Consider the following 16,146-nt stretch of genomic DNA (forward strand, 5'->3'; position numbering starts at 1 on the left):
GCCATTCGAGACATAATTTCCCACCCTATATGTTGTTACTACTGCAGAGTGTTGTGTCTGCAATTCAACTTGGGTCTGGTCTGTTTATTCCAAACCCCTTTGTATTGTTCGAAAAGCGTGCATGACAACCATTAGTATCCAATGGCAACACTAGCCATGCCTCTGGACTGGAATGTGAGGAATTGCTTGTACCATTCTGGAGCATGTTGTTAAGTTCCTCATCTGTGTAATCTGCAAATTACTGCCATTTTTCAAAACGTGCAAATGTGGGAATGTTTGGTGTGTTCATGTCCTTTATTTTGGCCAGGCAGAGGCAGGATGTTTGTAGTACAGCTTTGTTCAGGGAAATAATTTTTCATGGTATTAGAGATGGCCTAAACAAAGCATCATTGCCTTAAACTTGCCAGTCTTTCATTCACCTAATATATTTTAAATCAACATTGTCTTTCTAAACGTCAAACCCTTGTATTGACAACTGGGAAATAAAGGAGGCCAAATATATCTATTTTGTTTTGGTTAACATATTTTTCTTCGTTGGGAAAGGGAAACATTTATAATAAGACTCTGGGTCAACGGGATTGTTGTCAGAAAAATGTGCAAACTTCTGTGGGAATGTTTTGGAGCTACCCAACGGTGGTGTAGGGTCATGTTCCCATTGTGTGCAAATAATCACTGCACATGGAGCACTAGCTCTGTGTAAGTAATGTTGTTCACAGTGGTGGAAAACAAACATTTCATCAGAATTCGACTTTCCACTATAAATATCTTCATGGTCAAACACAATATAATGTTCTAGCTCAGAAATCATAGATCTGACAGTATACAAGTCCCAATCATCAGAGATGCTGCTAGGAATAATGATATCCCTTAGTGAAATTTTAAATACATATGGTATCTGTAAAGTTTCTGTAGGTCCAAATATATCAAATGGTATCTTATCCCAAACAGTTCCAACGACAGATCTCTTCAAAATTTGTTTGATGAAGAATTGAGGTTCAATACTTCGGTAACCAGTTAAACAGCAGAGCGCTCTAGGAGACAGTGTCCATAGAGAAGCAAAAATAATACTGTCACAAAACCAATCCAAATGAAAAGCAATGAAATGAAAATCCAAATGTAAATCCAAGGTGGAATAAAATATGTATTTTTGAGCCAAACTATAAATGCATGAGTTCCATGCACTGGTGGATCTGACGAACCCGAGGAAAGGTCATCAAAGTCAACAAAATAGCCTGAGGCAGTTTGTGCAAAAGCTGGGACCTCACGGGGTTGTGTTGAGCAGGTGGTTAACTCTTGTGGTGGTTCATAATAAACAACTTTGTTGTTGGCACGTGGTGTTGAAACTTGTGCATTCACATACAGTGACTGTAAGGTGTTGGTAGATGTAACTGGAAGTAGCAAGACTTCGGAGTAAGATATCCCCATCTGGGGAGCAGAAACCTCAGTGCTGGTCAAAGCTTGTGATGGGATTTCCTGTAAGGTAGTCAGAGGAGGCAGGTAACTACCCTGGAGCCCACTTGGCCTACTATGTAGAAGTGGCCACGTGGTGGGGTTTGAAGAGATCTAAAGATACAAATCTCTTGTGTTTACAACCAGCAAGGTGCGGTAAAAGCACAGCTCTGGTACCTTTAACAGACAGGACTGGCACCAGCGCTCAGTAAGATGGGCCGAATTACTTCTTGTCCACAATCTCTTCTCGAACCAGATGCCCAACCTTTGGAATCCAGCCACAAGTTGCTGATTGTCCCTTCACCTCCGTAGTGGCAGACGTTTCTGGAGCTCATTGTTCTGCTCATCCCAGAAGTCTTTAAGTTCCTGTAAAACAGCCAAACGTTACTGATATCAAAAGGCATTTTCACCGCGACTATACGTGGATTGCCAAGGTCTGAAACCCATATCTTGACCTCAAACATGAACTTATAGGGAGTCAGACCAACCAAGGATCTTCTTTGCAGATTATTAAAAGCTCTCTGTACCCCATACAGGTGGTGGGACCAACTACGCCTTGAACCCAATACTAGCTGTTAAAGACTGCTTTAAAAACAGGCTTTCCTCTCAGCAATCTCGTTTCCTGGAAGATAATATGGGGAAGAATAGTGCACAGCCACGCCAAAGGTACTCATGGTATCCCAGAAAGCCTTAGAGGTAAACGCTGGGCCCTGGTCTGAATGGAAATAGGCTACCGCATATGTCCAGATGAAGACTTGCAACTCCTTCATAACAGTTCGAGTGTCAGCTTACGCTGTGGCCATGCACATAGGAATCGAGGACTGGAATCCACTGCTAACAGAATGTATTTAAAGGAGTCATCACTGTGTAGTAGCCTACAGTGGTCCAGATAAATGCAGGCCATAGGCTTGTTTGATATTAAGAGAGGGGTTTGTGGTGGTCATCCTGTGGTGGAAACTTTTATTTGTTGACAAATGTCAAATTTGAGGACATAGTCCCTATTGTGTTTGTATAGACCTGGCCACCAATAGCGTTGCTGCAGTAGGGAAACTGTAGCCACCATCCCTGCGTGATCAGATGCTAGACACTCATGTGCTGCCAGGATTAATTCTGGCCTGCAGTCCAAATTGGAATTACTCCCACTCCGGGAAGACTAGCAAACCAAATGTTTTGCCCACTCAGTAGGTAGGAGTATTTTGCTGGAAATGATTTTGGTATGGGGGTGCCACAGCGCAAAGCTGTGACAGCAGTCATGATGTCTCCATCTTTCCTTGAGTTGGAAGGGGTCACTGCAGCTACGACAGCAGTGCGCACCACTGCCTTTGCGGCTTCATCATCCAATGAATTCCCTGCAACATGTATTCCTACACGTTGATGGCTCTGTGTATGGACAACATGAGCCTGTGGCAAACTTTCTGTGTAAACACAACAAATTTGGTAATCCGCATAATTGCGGGGACCACTGGACATTCAGTGAAGGTGACACTGTACCAATTGCATATAAATTGCATTTATAGTTCAATGCAAAAATGCATTTTGCACCAACAAAAATGTATTCTAACAGCAATACTATATTGTTATGCTTTGCTAATTCTAACCAATGATCTTAAGCACTTTAATTGTTATGCAAATTTTGTACACTTGTTACAAGGACTATAGGCTACTATGCAATTTTGGACAAATAACTGGTTGTTTTTTAACTTAATATATTTGTATTCTCTGCATTCTAGTACTGTATTTATTGTTTTCTTTTATGATTTTTTTTAAAAATCCGAATAAAGATATTTGAACTGAATTAATAGTCACTGGACTAATTGCTGGCATTACTAAATGCAGTTGTGCAGCTTAAGCGTGCCTCGCTGGGTTTACTGTCATTGTTTGCATAACGTATTGTGTCAAACATCTGTTTATTCTAACTATACCTGTGTATAATGTGCATAGGTCTGGTGCAGTAAGGTTTGCTATATCTGGGTAAGGGGTGTAACTGGTTAAGACTGGCCATGTTGCTCCTATATAGCTGAGGGAACCTAGTCTAATGTCATCTCTTTCATGCGGTAGGGCACCTTGAAACCAATTTGTGTGTTCATGGATTGTTCATTGTATTTCTAGATCTTCATAAGCTGTGTAGTTGTTGGGAACTGCAGCTATGGTATAATTGCAAAAAATGTCTTGATTGTGCATTTACTGCCAGAAAGGTTACCCATGAATAGAATACCTCAGTAAAGTACACTTATTGTGCCTCTACCACAAAGATAATATTCCCACTTGTAAGGGCGAGTCTATGTTCTTGTAGCATTTGTGTTACTACATGTCTGCAGTTTACTTGTATAACCACTGGTGCAGCATTAGCCATTTTAATTTATGGAATTCAGAGAAGGCAAGCATAATAGAGTGTTACTTTGAAAGGTTCAAGCTTCAACATCCTGCATGCAAAAATAGGGGTTCTCTATTTAGCTGAGGAGGCTTTTCTGTATCACCACCGGCGTTTCCGTTAATTGGTGAGCAGGGTCTTTGGGCACATGAAAGAATACTACTTGGGAGACCCATTAAATAAGTTCCCAAACTAGAACGTTGGTGGCACCATGTCGTACGTTTGTTACTTTCTCAGTAAGACTGTGCGTTTGGGCAACACAAGAATCATAACAATGTGGGCATACCATCAGAATATGTTGACTTAATTCCTGGCTAGCTCACAGTGCGCCATCTGGACCCATAAACCTGACCGGGTACCTGATGGTGTCTGCAACCTCAAAACATGACAACCCTAATCTCCCAAGGAAGTCGTGGAAACACATCTTACCCTTTCGTTAGTAACTCAGGCCTTCCCAACGGGTGATACAAGAAGTACACAAATTGGCATATCAAATATTTATTGAAGCAATTGGACTTTTGTATAAAATGCATGTGCTGCAATGATTAATAGAAGGAAACGAAATAGTACAACCAGCCATACAAGAATGGTAAAGATTATGAGCAATTCAATCATTGTGCTATTGCATTGATTATATGAATACATATAATTCTACTCCTACCTTTATGTCCTAACAACCATAGGGTGTGCAGTCTGCCAGAATACCTTAGAGTGGTCTAACTCCCCATTTCCCTGCCGGCATGTGTCATCTGGTAGCCAGTCTTGCAACAGCCGCCATCCTTCTCAAGATGGTGTTGGAATTCAGCTGGGCTAGAATTCAGGCATGGAGTGACAGTCGACAATTTATCGAGATGCTCCTCTGTCTAAACAAAGGCTTCATGCAGTTTATACAATGAACTTGACCAATTTGTTCCGTGCCTGAGCCCTGGTCCTGTTGTCATTGTGGATTCTATCCATCCAGAGCTGTCGCCGAACGGACAACAAGCAACTACATTTTGCACAGTTTATGAAGTCTTTGTACAGAATGTTCTAAGGCCTGATAATATGCCTACAAAGAAGTGCAACTGTAAGCAAACCATTTCTGAGTATTTTATTTCATAAGACTGAGCAAGCAAATGTGTGTTAAAGTCATCATTTAAAAAGATGTTAACTTCAAACGTGAGCATGTAAAAAAAAGTGTTTGTGTCTGAGGCCTATGTAACTACATAACAATAGGTTCAAGACTTTTAGGCAAACAATCAACCTTAAAGATGCATTTTGCACCTTTTCAATTTCCCAGGCTTGAAGATCCGAGTAAAAGGTGCTACCATATAGTTGCCTTGATAAAACCATGACTGTGGAGAAGTGCTGAGGATGCATGAAAGGGATACTGAGTTGGTGGAATGAACCTTTGACTTGGCCTCATACCACATGTGAATTCAGGCCAAGGTCAGGAGGGGGGCTGGAGGAGGTGGGGGAGTGGAGTGGGAAGAACTTGTCAACGTGGTCTGCCAATGACCATGATTTCTGTTTCTGTGTTTTTTGAGCAGTTTAGGTGAGGCTAAGTTGCCCATTCATACCTGGTCAGAACTGTCCTACACATTAAAGCAGAACTGGAGGTGGTGGGTGCAGAGTAAGCCAATTTCGTTTTTATGTAGATGTTTAAGAGGAGGGGGATAAAGAAGAGCTCTGAGGCACTGCAGCGAAGACCGTGTTGGTGGGAGAGAAGAGTGCTATGGATGTGCTCTTCAAGCAGCTACTTTACGATGTTTTTGCTTAGGCTGGCCACCATTTTGAGTCTGTGGACTAGACTGGTGTAGCCTACAGTGCTGATAGCTGCTGAGTGGACCAATCACATGATAACAAACATGTAGCAGAAGGCCAAGACATTTATAAAGGACAACAGGAATTCAATACATTTTGGTAAAAAGCATTTTTGTTCTAAGGTCCCCATTGACTGAAATCTTATTTTCTCCTCACACTATGTCCTTTTTCATGAGCCTTGGGATATAATATATTAATGTAACGTCATCCCATGGATCATGCGATTTGAAATCAATACTGTTTGTGGATTAAAAAAAGTTCTAAAAAAAATATCTGTATGATGCTTAGGCATTTTCAAGCTATCATTTGACATGTATGCCAATAATATTATATTTGTTTTTCCACTGCAAGTGATTAACATGACTTACAATTTTCTGCTGACCACCTCATTAAAAATCTCATACTGAATAAACAAAACATCTTCAAGAATACTAAAAACAATAATGTTAATATGAGAATGCTGGTCAGGATCTTGTTATAACCAGATGGACATCAAAGGTAGGATCCCCTGACACTTCAGTCCCATATGGTGCAATATTGGCATTACATTTGATAAAGCAGTTCTCTTCTCTGTTCATAAAACTGGTTAATCTACAGATTTCAACCTCAGATCCCTTAACACAAAATAAATACTTGAATATTCGTCTGGTTTCTCTCAGGCTGAATGATGCAGCCCAATGTAACTTTGTTTTAAGAAAAATCTGATTCACAAATTGAAGCTCATCCAGAAATGTGTGGCAAGGATCACGAAGGAACTTTCAAAGTTTAGCCAACTGCACTGCTTCTACAACTCCCCTCACCTTTCCAGAGTTCAAGCTTCTCCCTGAGCTGCATGGGGAGCACAAGATTCAGGGGTCTAACTAGAGGATATCATCGAAAAACTGCACTAAAATACAGAGATGAGTGCTCCTTATGGAGCAAAGGCACTTATCACTGCACAGATTGCACCACCCAGGTGTTCCTTCCAATACCTTCCCGCGCCTTTAATAGAAACCTAAAGTCAGCTATCAGCATGAATCAGAATGAAGCCGAACAAGGGTGGACTTTGTGACCACATGGGCCCAAGAGATCTTAACTTCACTACCAGGATAAGCACCAGGAAGAACTCTACAATGTACCACTTTTTCGAAGATAAAGGTCAAAGCAAAAGCACAGACGATTGACCCTCCTCCTGGAAGCAGTTGTGTTCCCACTGGCCAAGGCCTAGCAGAAGAATGGTAGCTGTTTATTGAACTGTCAGTATATAAATCAAAACAAGGGGTCACCTACAAGTCCAGTCCATCTGGGCGCTACCGGCATGTGAGTGATTTTAACTATAAAACTCTCACCCTTCTGGAAATCCTGAAGGCATGCTTCATCATAGAGTTTTTATGATGGAGGCTAATACTTCCACTGCAGGCTTCAACCGGATCTCTTTCAGGTGCACTCAGATATTTTATGGGATCCTAGCAGTAAATGGTTAAAAGTCTGCCTGGGGCATACCTGCAACAAAACTTCATTATCAGAGTATTGCCTTGGAGGTGGAGAAAGGATGGAGGCAGCACCAGGGATGAAGTCGTACTTAAGTCAATATGGTCTTTTCAATATTCTTTATTCTTCTTTAAGATAAAAGATGTCAGGACAACAGCCAGAGGTGCTGCCTACATGTTTCAGCCTTGCTAGAAGCTACAGAGTTTTTTGTCAGGACCAGTTTTTCATGGATCCCCATGGTCTGCCTAATCCTTCCTGGGAAAAATAAGTGGGGAATTGCCCCTACTCGCACATCATACTTCCATTCTAACCATGCATAGACAGTATGCTTACGTCCCGACCAGTTAAATCATCTGTGGGTATCTGTGGAGAAATATGAAAAATCGCTACATTATTTTATGCTATTTTACTTAGTATACTACTACATAGACAACTTTGCTCTTGCTTAACCCTTCCACCAGACCGCTGTGTATAGAGTCACACTGCACACACTATAGGTGATTATAGCTACGGACTCATAATAAGTCCTGATACTGATCCACTCTCCTAGATCGTTCTAGGTCACCAATGTGTCTCGAGGTATCGAAATCATTAGTAAAGTGGTTCTGCACCCCATATGCGGTCTCCAGACACACTCCATACCGATGTATTTAGCGGTTCATTCCTTCTTTTAGACTTCATTGTGAAAACTCTATGATAAAGCATGCCTTCAGGATTTCCTGAAAGGTGTGAGTTTTGTAGTAAAAATCATTCACGTGCCGGTACCGCCCAGATAGACTGGACTCGTAGGGGACCCTTTGTTTTGAGTTATATATGGTCATTTCAGATAAGTTGGGGGATCCCAACTGATCTTCCTTCTCACTACCTTTGATTATTTACATTGAACTGTCGGACCAGTTACCAATGGTACCAGGGGCATAAGGTACAGTGTCTCTGCTAGCCAAATATTTGGGCCTGACTAAAACCTATATTCCCCATTATCTAAGATTTGGTGAAACATTGGAACTCCTGTTATGCATGCTACATGACTGGCACCTGTAAGGCCTAGAAGACCAAGAGTTCGAGTGAATGTCCCTCTTCAACTTAGTGGGCAGGGTTCCAACTTGGCCCCCTGGTCATTGTTATGGGCACTGTATGCTAGTGAGGGATCACCTGCTCCATCTCTTCCTTATCTCTGTTCCCATCCCATCAATATTTACAGACTGGAATAACTTTGTTTCAAATGTATGAACCTCATTTAATTATTAATGTTTACTTTGTTGATTATGTTCTGAATAAAACCGGGTTGCTGATACAGATGAATAGACTGACAAGTACCGACTTCACCAGCAAGCTTTACTGATCGAGATTTGTATGAATATATGGCCTTCACAGACCTAAACACACTTGGTGTCATTTGTGTACCTGCACATACATGTTTTGCATACCTGTTAAACCTGTAAATTCCTATACAGAAAAGTTTTACAAAAACATGGTGGCCTCCAGGGGGAGTTGAGAGAATTCAGCACATCCACTTAGTTTGCTTAAGTTTGGCTTGTTTCAAATGAGGATGATGTGCTACCAAACAAACTCTAATCTTGGGTCTATGGCTATTTTAACACCCTTTATTGCAATGCTAAGACTACTAAGGATTCCCAGCCTGACGAGAAGAAATTAATCAAACAAGTGAATTTATTAGATTATTCAATGCTGCAGAACACAGTGGTGGCTGGCCCCTCCTTTTTATGTTTCAATTATTTTATTGATAACATTAAGAATTGAGAAATAACAGCAAATACAGTGACATGCAAGCCCAGCTTAAAGATACAAATATTGAATGTGATACATGCACCAATAGCAAACAATACTGGGCCCTTCTTGGAATCCACAATGTGAGGATATAGTGTCTGCATCTATGCAGGGGCGTAGCTTCAGGGGGTGCCCTAAAAAATGTTATTCTGTTGTAACTAGTTGGGTACAAGTGCATTCAGTCGGGTATGGTGAAATGTCTGTTGGATTACACTTGGGAGTTTTACATGCCCACACTGTGTCTGTGTCGCTCTCTCTTCTCTGTCTTGAAGGCCTTAAAAAATGTGTATTTGTTTTGAAAACGTTTTGGATGCCTCTAACAACAGGACCTTCTTTCTCGTTCCACTGCCCCCTATGCCCCCCTTATGTCCTGCTCCTCATATATTGTGTTTTAACAAGATATTCCAGCGTGATTGTTGGGAAATCTGAAACTCTTCCCCCCTCTCCATCCCCCCACCAAAAGAAATCGTAATGACCACGCTATTCAAATGTTTGTTTCATACCAAGGTAAGCAAATAGTAGTTCAAATCTAAGTTTTGATCATTTGCTTCTAGATGGCATAGCTGAAAAATAAGGTAGCGAAGGGCTAGAAACAAAACGCAAATTACTTATTTGCCAAAATGGACAAAAGCCACCCATTTCACTGGATCAAATTCAGAGCAAATATGCATGTTTTTAGCCCAATTTTGCTCACAAACAGATTGGAAATATGGGGTGGGGGTTGGGGGATTTCCCCTGTTTCACAAGACTGACACCCCCCCCCCCAACCCCCCCGCCCCAAACTACTCCAATCCCTGATAATGCCCTGGAAGACCGCGCACAAACATGCACTCATATGGTGTTCCACTGAAGTTTCACATCAAGTGTAGCTTGGAATTTGATTGGCGCTGGCTTTGTGCATGTTCCCACAAAGTCAGACAGATATGCACCCCTCCCCCCCCCCCTCCCCCCGCTTTCCCTTTTACCGAAACATTGCACTTTAAAAAAAAAAAAGCTCTGCTGCACCGGCAATAATGAGAATTTATATTGTATTCTGTCTGATCAAGAAGAGGACAGACTGGTACGCAGAGATATCGTACAGCTTTGGCCTGTCCCAGAAGAAAAGGAAGCCAAAATTCCAAATGTGGAAAGGAGTTTGCACTTAATCAGTTATATAAGGAGCTACACTCGGTAGAAGCGCATGCGGAGGATGTGAGCCACTGAGGAGTCATGAGGACTTTGAAGGATATCTCTGCAGGACCAGCAAGCAGAATTCCAAGTCTGCGAGTAGGTGTACTTGCATTGGCCCTTATCTGTAGGAAATTGTAGCACCCCCTTGGCAGCTAAAAACAGATATTGTGGAGGGGGGTCCTCTTCACCACAAGTTTCAGCACAGTGTCCTTAGGATTAGCCCATCACCTTTATTCAGGATCTATTTGAACCATTTCTGTTGCCCTTACAGTCCTGGAGATTTTGAAATGTAAATGCTCAACTAGTTGGGATCACTAAATCTCATACTGAACAACTGGGTCCAGTTTATACTCGCAGTTCCACGTTTCTCCCAGCAACAGAAAACCATGACCAACCATTTTCTAGAAATGGGTCTGGGAAGTCTGGCATTTCAAAGAGACTTACTTTTAAGTGCAATCACATATTTAGCACCAGGACAAGCACTCCTAAGGCCAGATGTGAAAGTAACTGGTCTGAGTTGAACTGGGTCCCATGACTCTAGTGCTCACCACCAAGGTCTTCCTGGTGCACTAATTAGCTTTTCTATTACAGGATCCTTGGATCAGGGGTAGTGGGTTTTTGGGCAAGACATGTTGGCTTGAATTTGGAACAATGTGGCAGGTTCCTACTGACCTCAGCTCAGGTTCATCGAATTGTCCCTCCTAATTACTCGGGTGCTACTGCAGTCAATCTAAGGAAGGACTTGATTGCAAATGTGATAAACTGCAACACTTTATCTGGAACCGTTGTGTTGTGTACCTCCTAGGAGTCCCCGAGGACCTGCGCGTTATGGATGACCTAAACGGAGGGCTTGGTGTCCTGACCGCTTCCGGACACCCCCACAGGATAGGTCAGCCATTAGACCAGCTAGCTCTACAGTGCCACTACAACCCCCCTGTATCTTACAGTGGTGTAGGTAGTTTCTGGCAATCACTGAACATGACAAGCCTGATTCCTCAGGGATCGTGGAAAACAGTACTGTACGTTTTGCCCAGACACTCATGCTTGCTTAATCTCAGAAAATACACAGGATGGCGTTGAGGACGTTTCAATAAAAATGTATTGGTCCAGCGACAGCCTTGTGTAAAACATATGTGCTGCGACAATCAGGATACAGAAGCATACAAAAGAGATTGCTAGTACCAATATAGTAAATAGTAGATACATTTCTACCATAGTGCTAATAAGATGAACATAAGCAGTTCAGATAAAAAAATTAGCACTTGCATAGTACTAAAATGCAATGTGACACTTTCCCTCATCATTATGAAGGCATTACAAAATCACAGCAATGCTTGTGCTACCTTTCAAGATGGCTTCTTGTTCACCAATCTGAAGGCCTCAATGTGAAAACACATTGTTCATTCTAGCTCTCCTTGCAATTTCCAAATTAATGCTCAGGAGACTACACCCTATCAGAACAAAGTTGTGCCACCCTCTCTAAACAATAAACAAGCAAGCATACTCATATTTACCTACTGATAGGGGGAATTTGTGTGTTCGCCAGCCGGACTTCATCAATACTAATAGATGTGGCATCATTAACCCAGTTATGACCATGAAGATGTCAGTTCTTCCACTAATGATAGGAGTGAAATCTGTGGCATAGCATTCTGCCAATTCCTTGATCTCAATTATAAACTATCGGGGTAACCCAAAAAGAACCCTAGGACCTGGGCAACGTACATAGACTGGCATTGATTTAGATAAGTAATGCAAAACATAACTACGTATTTGTAATATAGGCGTGCAAGAGATATATTGAACAAATCCTACTTAAAGCTGTTTGAAATTATACAAAAATGTTTTATATTTTTTTCAAAATTACTTAAAAACATATACCTTTTTCATAGTCATTCTTATTGTGGTTGCGCCAAAGAAAGTGCAAATAGAAGTGTTTATAGAAGTGCTCGTGTGTATAGTGATCAGAAAGGAGAAAGTAGTAATGAGAATTTAAAAAAAAATCTATTTATTTATAATTTTCACCAGTGGCTGAGAAAGATCAAATTAGCCAAAGTCAATAGCCTGTCTAAAGAGATAGATCCCTTCATTAAATTTCTAAAGTCCTTATTCGCAAAGAGGTGGTTGCTGAATCATAACACACCACTCATGGGGATGTTATATATTCAATCCAGGCTAAAAGATTATGGTCGACGTTTCGACCCGACTGTTGTATGAGGTGAGTAAAGCCCTTGCATGCAGGTCTTCATCAGGAAGGTAAAAGAAGAAATGATAGGGCAACCTACAAAAGACACACTAATCACTAAGCAATAGAAAGAGATTGAAAATTAGCTTACTCGCAACACCAAACATACAAAAAAAAACACTAACTTAAATAGGTGCAGCCGCACAGTTGGTTGGTGAAGGGGTTCAACCTAGATATACCTTTTTCTCACAGCCAAAGGCTTATGATACAATTAGCACACAAATTGAATTTGGAATTGGATGGGAATTAGTCATAGGTATCGTTGTTTAGGTTCAAAAACGTATCTCAAAGTCATGTGAGGAAACCTATCTCACCATAAACAGCTGATCGGAAGGATTCAGCTTACTCGGTATCCAATTCCCAAATAAAAATGTCCATTGATGCAAAAGCTGATCGGGGCAGGCTGTAAACAAAAAGAAATAACAAGGATGCCTCAGTATGTCTGCATATGTAAAGAAACTCAAGAGATGGTATGCCCGTGCGGGTTCACTCACCCTTTTAGCTCTTAATGAGGAAACCAATTCCAGCATGTCAGCGAAGTAATGATCAAATCGTAAGGTGTTCTATGAGTGAAATGGAGAATAAAACACCTGCCAGTTTACGGACGGCTGGTTAAAAAACTCCAACATTGTTGCTATCAACTACGGAGGAGTGTACTCTCTCCGCTGCTCACCCCTCAAGATCATCCAGCCCGCCCGCCGACCTTTTCTATGACCAACCATTTCAAGCTTACTGCTGAGTGTCCGAATGTGTTGAAGTGTTCGACAAGAGATGCCCCCTGAACCTTGCACCTGATTCTACTACAGTGCTATAATATGAGAGTTTTCACTTTTTGCATTGTCGGGCCTATGTACAAAAGAATTGCAAAGGCACTGGATAATGTATATCACATGCATGCTATAACAATTGGTATGGTCATTAAGTAAATATGTATGATTGTTGTAGGTTAATGACTTGGTCTTTATTATCAAAGTGCATGCTTTGCAGCGTCCACACTTGAAATGCCATTTGATTTGGGGAATGTTCCACTGGGTCAGAAGGGTAGTCTTTGTAGGTCTGCTAAAAAGGGATCTCACAACATGACCTTTCACACATACGCCACTTTTGAAAGCATGCATAGGTACTTCAGGGATTTCCACCTCATCTGCAACCAGTGACCAATGTTGATTTATGATTTTCTTAATCTTATGTGCATAATGTTGCCACGTAACTAATTCTGTCATGTGGTCCCCCTGTGCGTTGTTTGGGCTTTAGGAGAGCTTATCTGGGACAGAACCAAGCCCTCTTCTGTGATTTCTTAAGTACGTTTTTGGGATTGCCTCTGTCCGCTTATCAGTTGATTAGATCCTCTGATTCCGTGACAACATCAGATTTTTTGGAGCAGTTCCTCCGTTGTCTGAGGAATTGCTCATAGGGGAAGTTGTCCCTCAGACTATTGGGTGGTGGCTGGAGTATCATAGCAACGTGTTTCTTTCACTATTTGTTCTAAATAGTGTGGTATGAAGTAGACCCTCTTCTTCTTTGATTGTTATATCTAGGAAATTTATGGTCCTGTTATATTTAAGGGAAAATTAGATGTCACTTGATATCGTATTAAGCCAAACATGGAAGTTATTTAGGGTTTCTTCAGTACCTGTCCATATCATCAACACATCGTCGATGTATCGTCTCCACAACCCTATGTTATTGATATACGGGCTCTTGGTATAGAATATATGGCTCTTCTCATACTGGTCCATATATAGAATTTGAACACACAAAAAGGAGCTGAGAGTAATACAATTTCTGTATATGTGTGTGGTGGCACGTGCTATGTGTCAAAATACTGCCCTCACTCACACAGTTGTGTGACATGCTTCATCATGGGGCTGCTTCAGTACACCCCTGTGCAACCCAAAGCCTGGGGTGGAGCAATAGGGTAGGGGAAGACAAGACACAGCATATAAAAATAATAAAGCAATTTGACTGGGATCACTGGAAGTGAAAGTGCAGTGTGAGTTAAAACTAGCTCGGAGGTATCGCTATGATTACAATTTATTCCTGGACCCTCCAGCCAGGATTAAAAACGTGAAGGATGGTGGTGACTAGAAGAGATTATGAACTCCTTGCACCCCTCCTTACTGCCAGTTTGTCGACATGTTTCAGCCGTAGTATTGTGCCCGTAGTACAGGGTCACGCCGGCCTTCGTCAGGACCTTACCGATCCCAGAACCTAGGTCACCTCGTTTCCTGGAGTACGGAAGTACCAGAACAATTTGTTCCTGCCTGAGGTGCCCCTAAGTAACATTCTCCCGTATTATGAGTTTATCTTAGAACATTGCTAGAACTGGCGAGAGACAAGGAGAGACCCCCTGTAGTCACACTTTCGTCAAGGTGGGTACTCCTCCCTCGGACCACTTGTATCCTCTCATCTCGGGGCAGGATCAAATTGTGAGTGAGAAAACATTTCTGGTCACAGCGATCAAGGAGATCTATTATGAAATCAGTAGGGGCCTGTAAAGGTTGGGGTCTTCTATCTAGCACTTCTATCATCACCTCGAGAGCTGATTTTTGCAGAATACTGGTGTAAAGTGAAGTTATATCCATTGTCACTACAAGCTGTTCCAATGGATTAAACAAACACAAGGAGATGATGGATGGAGTGCTGAAACTTTTCAGACACTCACCCACAGTCACAGATTTGGGTTGAATCCATCATCGTTCTTTAGCTCACTTCGCCGCCCCAGTTCAGACCCAGCCATATGTAAATCAGTCTTGACCCTGTGCCTCATGGGAACAGTGCAGACCGAACTGCCAAGCCAGGTCTTCCCTGGACTGGAAAGAAGCATCCTAGGACCGGTTTCGGGGTAATACCCCTCATCAGCCAGGCTAGCTTGAATCCAATGGCAAAGTGAGCAAGGGACCCATGTCTGGGCATACCCTGCCAATGGATTAAACGCCAGGTTGTCCACCAACTTTATGGTTTTCATAGTGTCTCTAAAATACGCCACTGTAGATTCTGCATTGGATTTCAGAATAATATCTATGTATTTACAAAGAGGTTTAAGTATTTAACCACAGCCGGAGACTATCGGGCTCCTTGGCGGTTTTTCCATATTTTTATGGATCTTGGGCAAGGAGTATATGGTCGGCTATCTGGGCTGTTTCTTGTTCAGAAACTCGTGTTCCAGTTCAGTGATAAAACCTTGCTTGAGACTTCGATAAGTTACTCTCTTAATGGATTCCAAAATCTCTCCAGTGGGATCACCTTTCAGTTTTATAGTTAGCCTCAACATCCAACTGGGACAGGATCTCTGTTTTATAGTCAGCAGTATTCTGAACAACTATCGCCCCACCCTTATCAGCTGATTTCATCACAATGTCCTTATTGTTTTTTTAGCGATTCTAGGGCTTCTCGTTCCATTTTGGATATATTATATTTCATATAATGATGTTTGCCATTTAACGAAGGAATCAATCTCTTCAGACAATCTATTGACTTTAGCTAATTTGATCTTTCTCAGCCATTGGAGAAAATTATGGATAAATAGATATTTTTTTTTACTGATCATGACTTCTTTTCCCTTTCTGATCGCTTTCCACATGAGCACTTCTATAAACACTTCTATTTGCACTTTCTTTGGAGCAACCACAATAAGAATGACTATGAAAAATGTATATGTTTAAGTAATTTTGAAAAATATTAAAATTAGTTTTATGATTTCAAACAGCTTTAAGTGTGATTTGTTCAATGTGTCTCTCGCACGCCTATTTTACATATATGCAGTTATGTATCGTATTTCATATCTAAATCAATGTCAGTAGGACCACACTGTTAGGTGTACAATTCCCGGATCTCAGAATGAAAGGAT

General features: G+C 41.5%; 1 pseudogene; it reads right to left on the minus strand.

Annotated features, from left to right (window-relative positions):
• Positions 1 to 408: 408 nt before the first annotated feature.
• Positions 409 to 1,425, minus strand: LOC146833489 (uncharacterized; annotated as a pseudogene).
• Between the last annotated feature and the right edge of the window lie 14,721 nt (positions 1,426 to 16,146).

The sequence above is a fragment of the Triturus cristatus genome, chromosome 4_2 (genome assembly GCF_964204655.1).
Source record: "Triturus cristatus chromosome 4_2, aTriCri1.1, whole genome shotgun sequence".
NCBI classification, from domain to species: domain Eukaryota; kingdom Metazoa; phylum Chordata; class Amphibia; order Caudata; family Salamandridae; genus Triturus; species Triturus cristatus.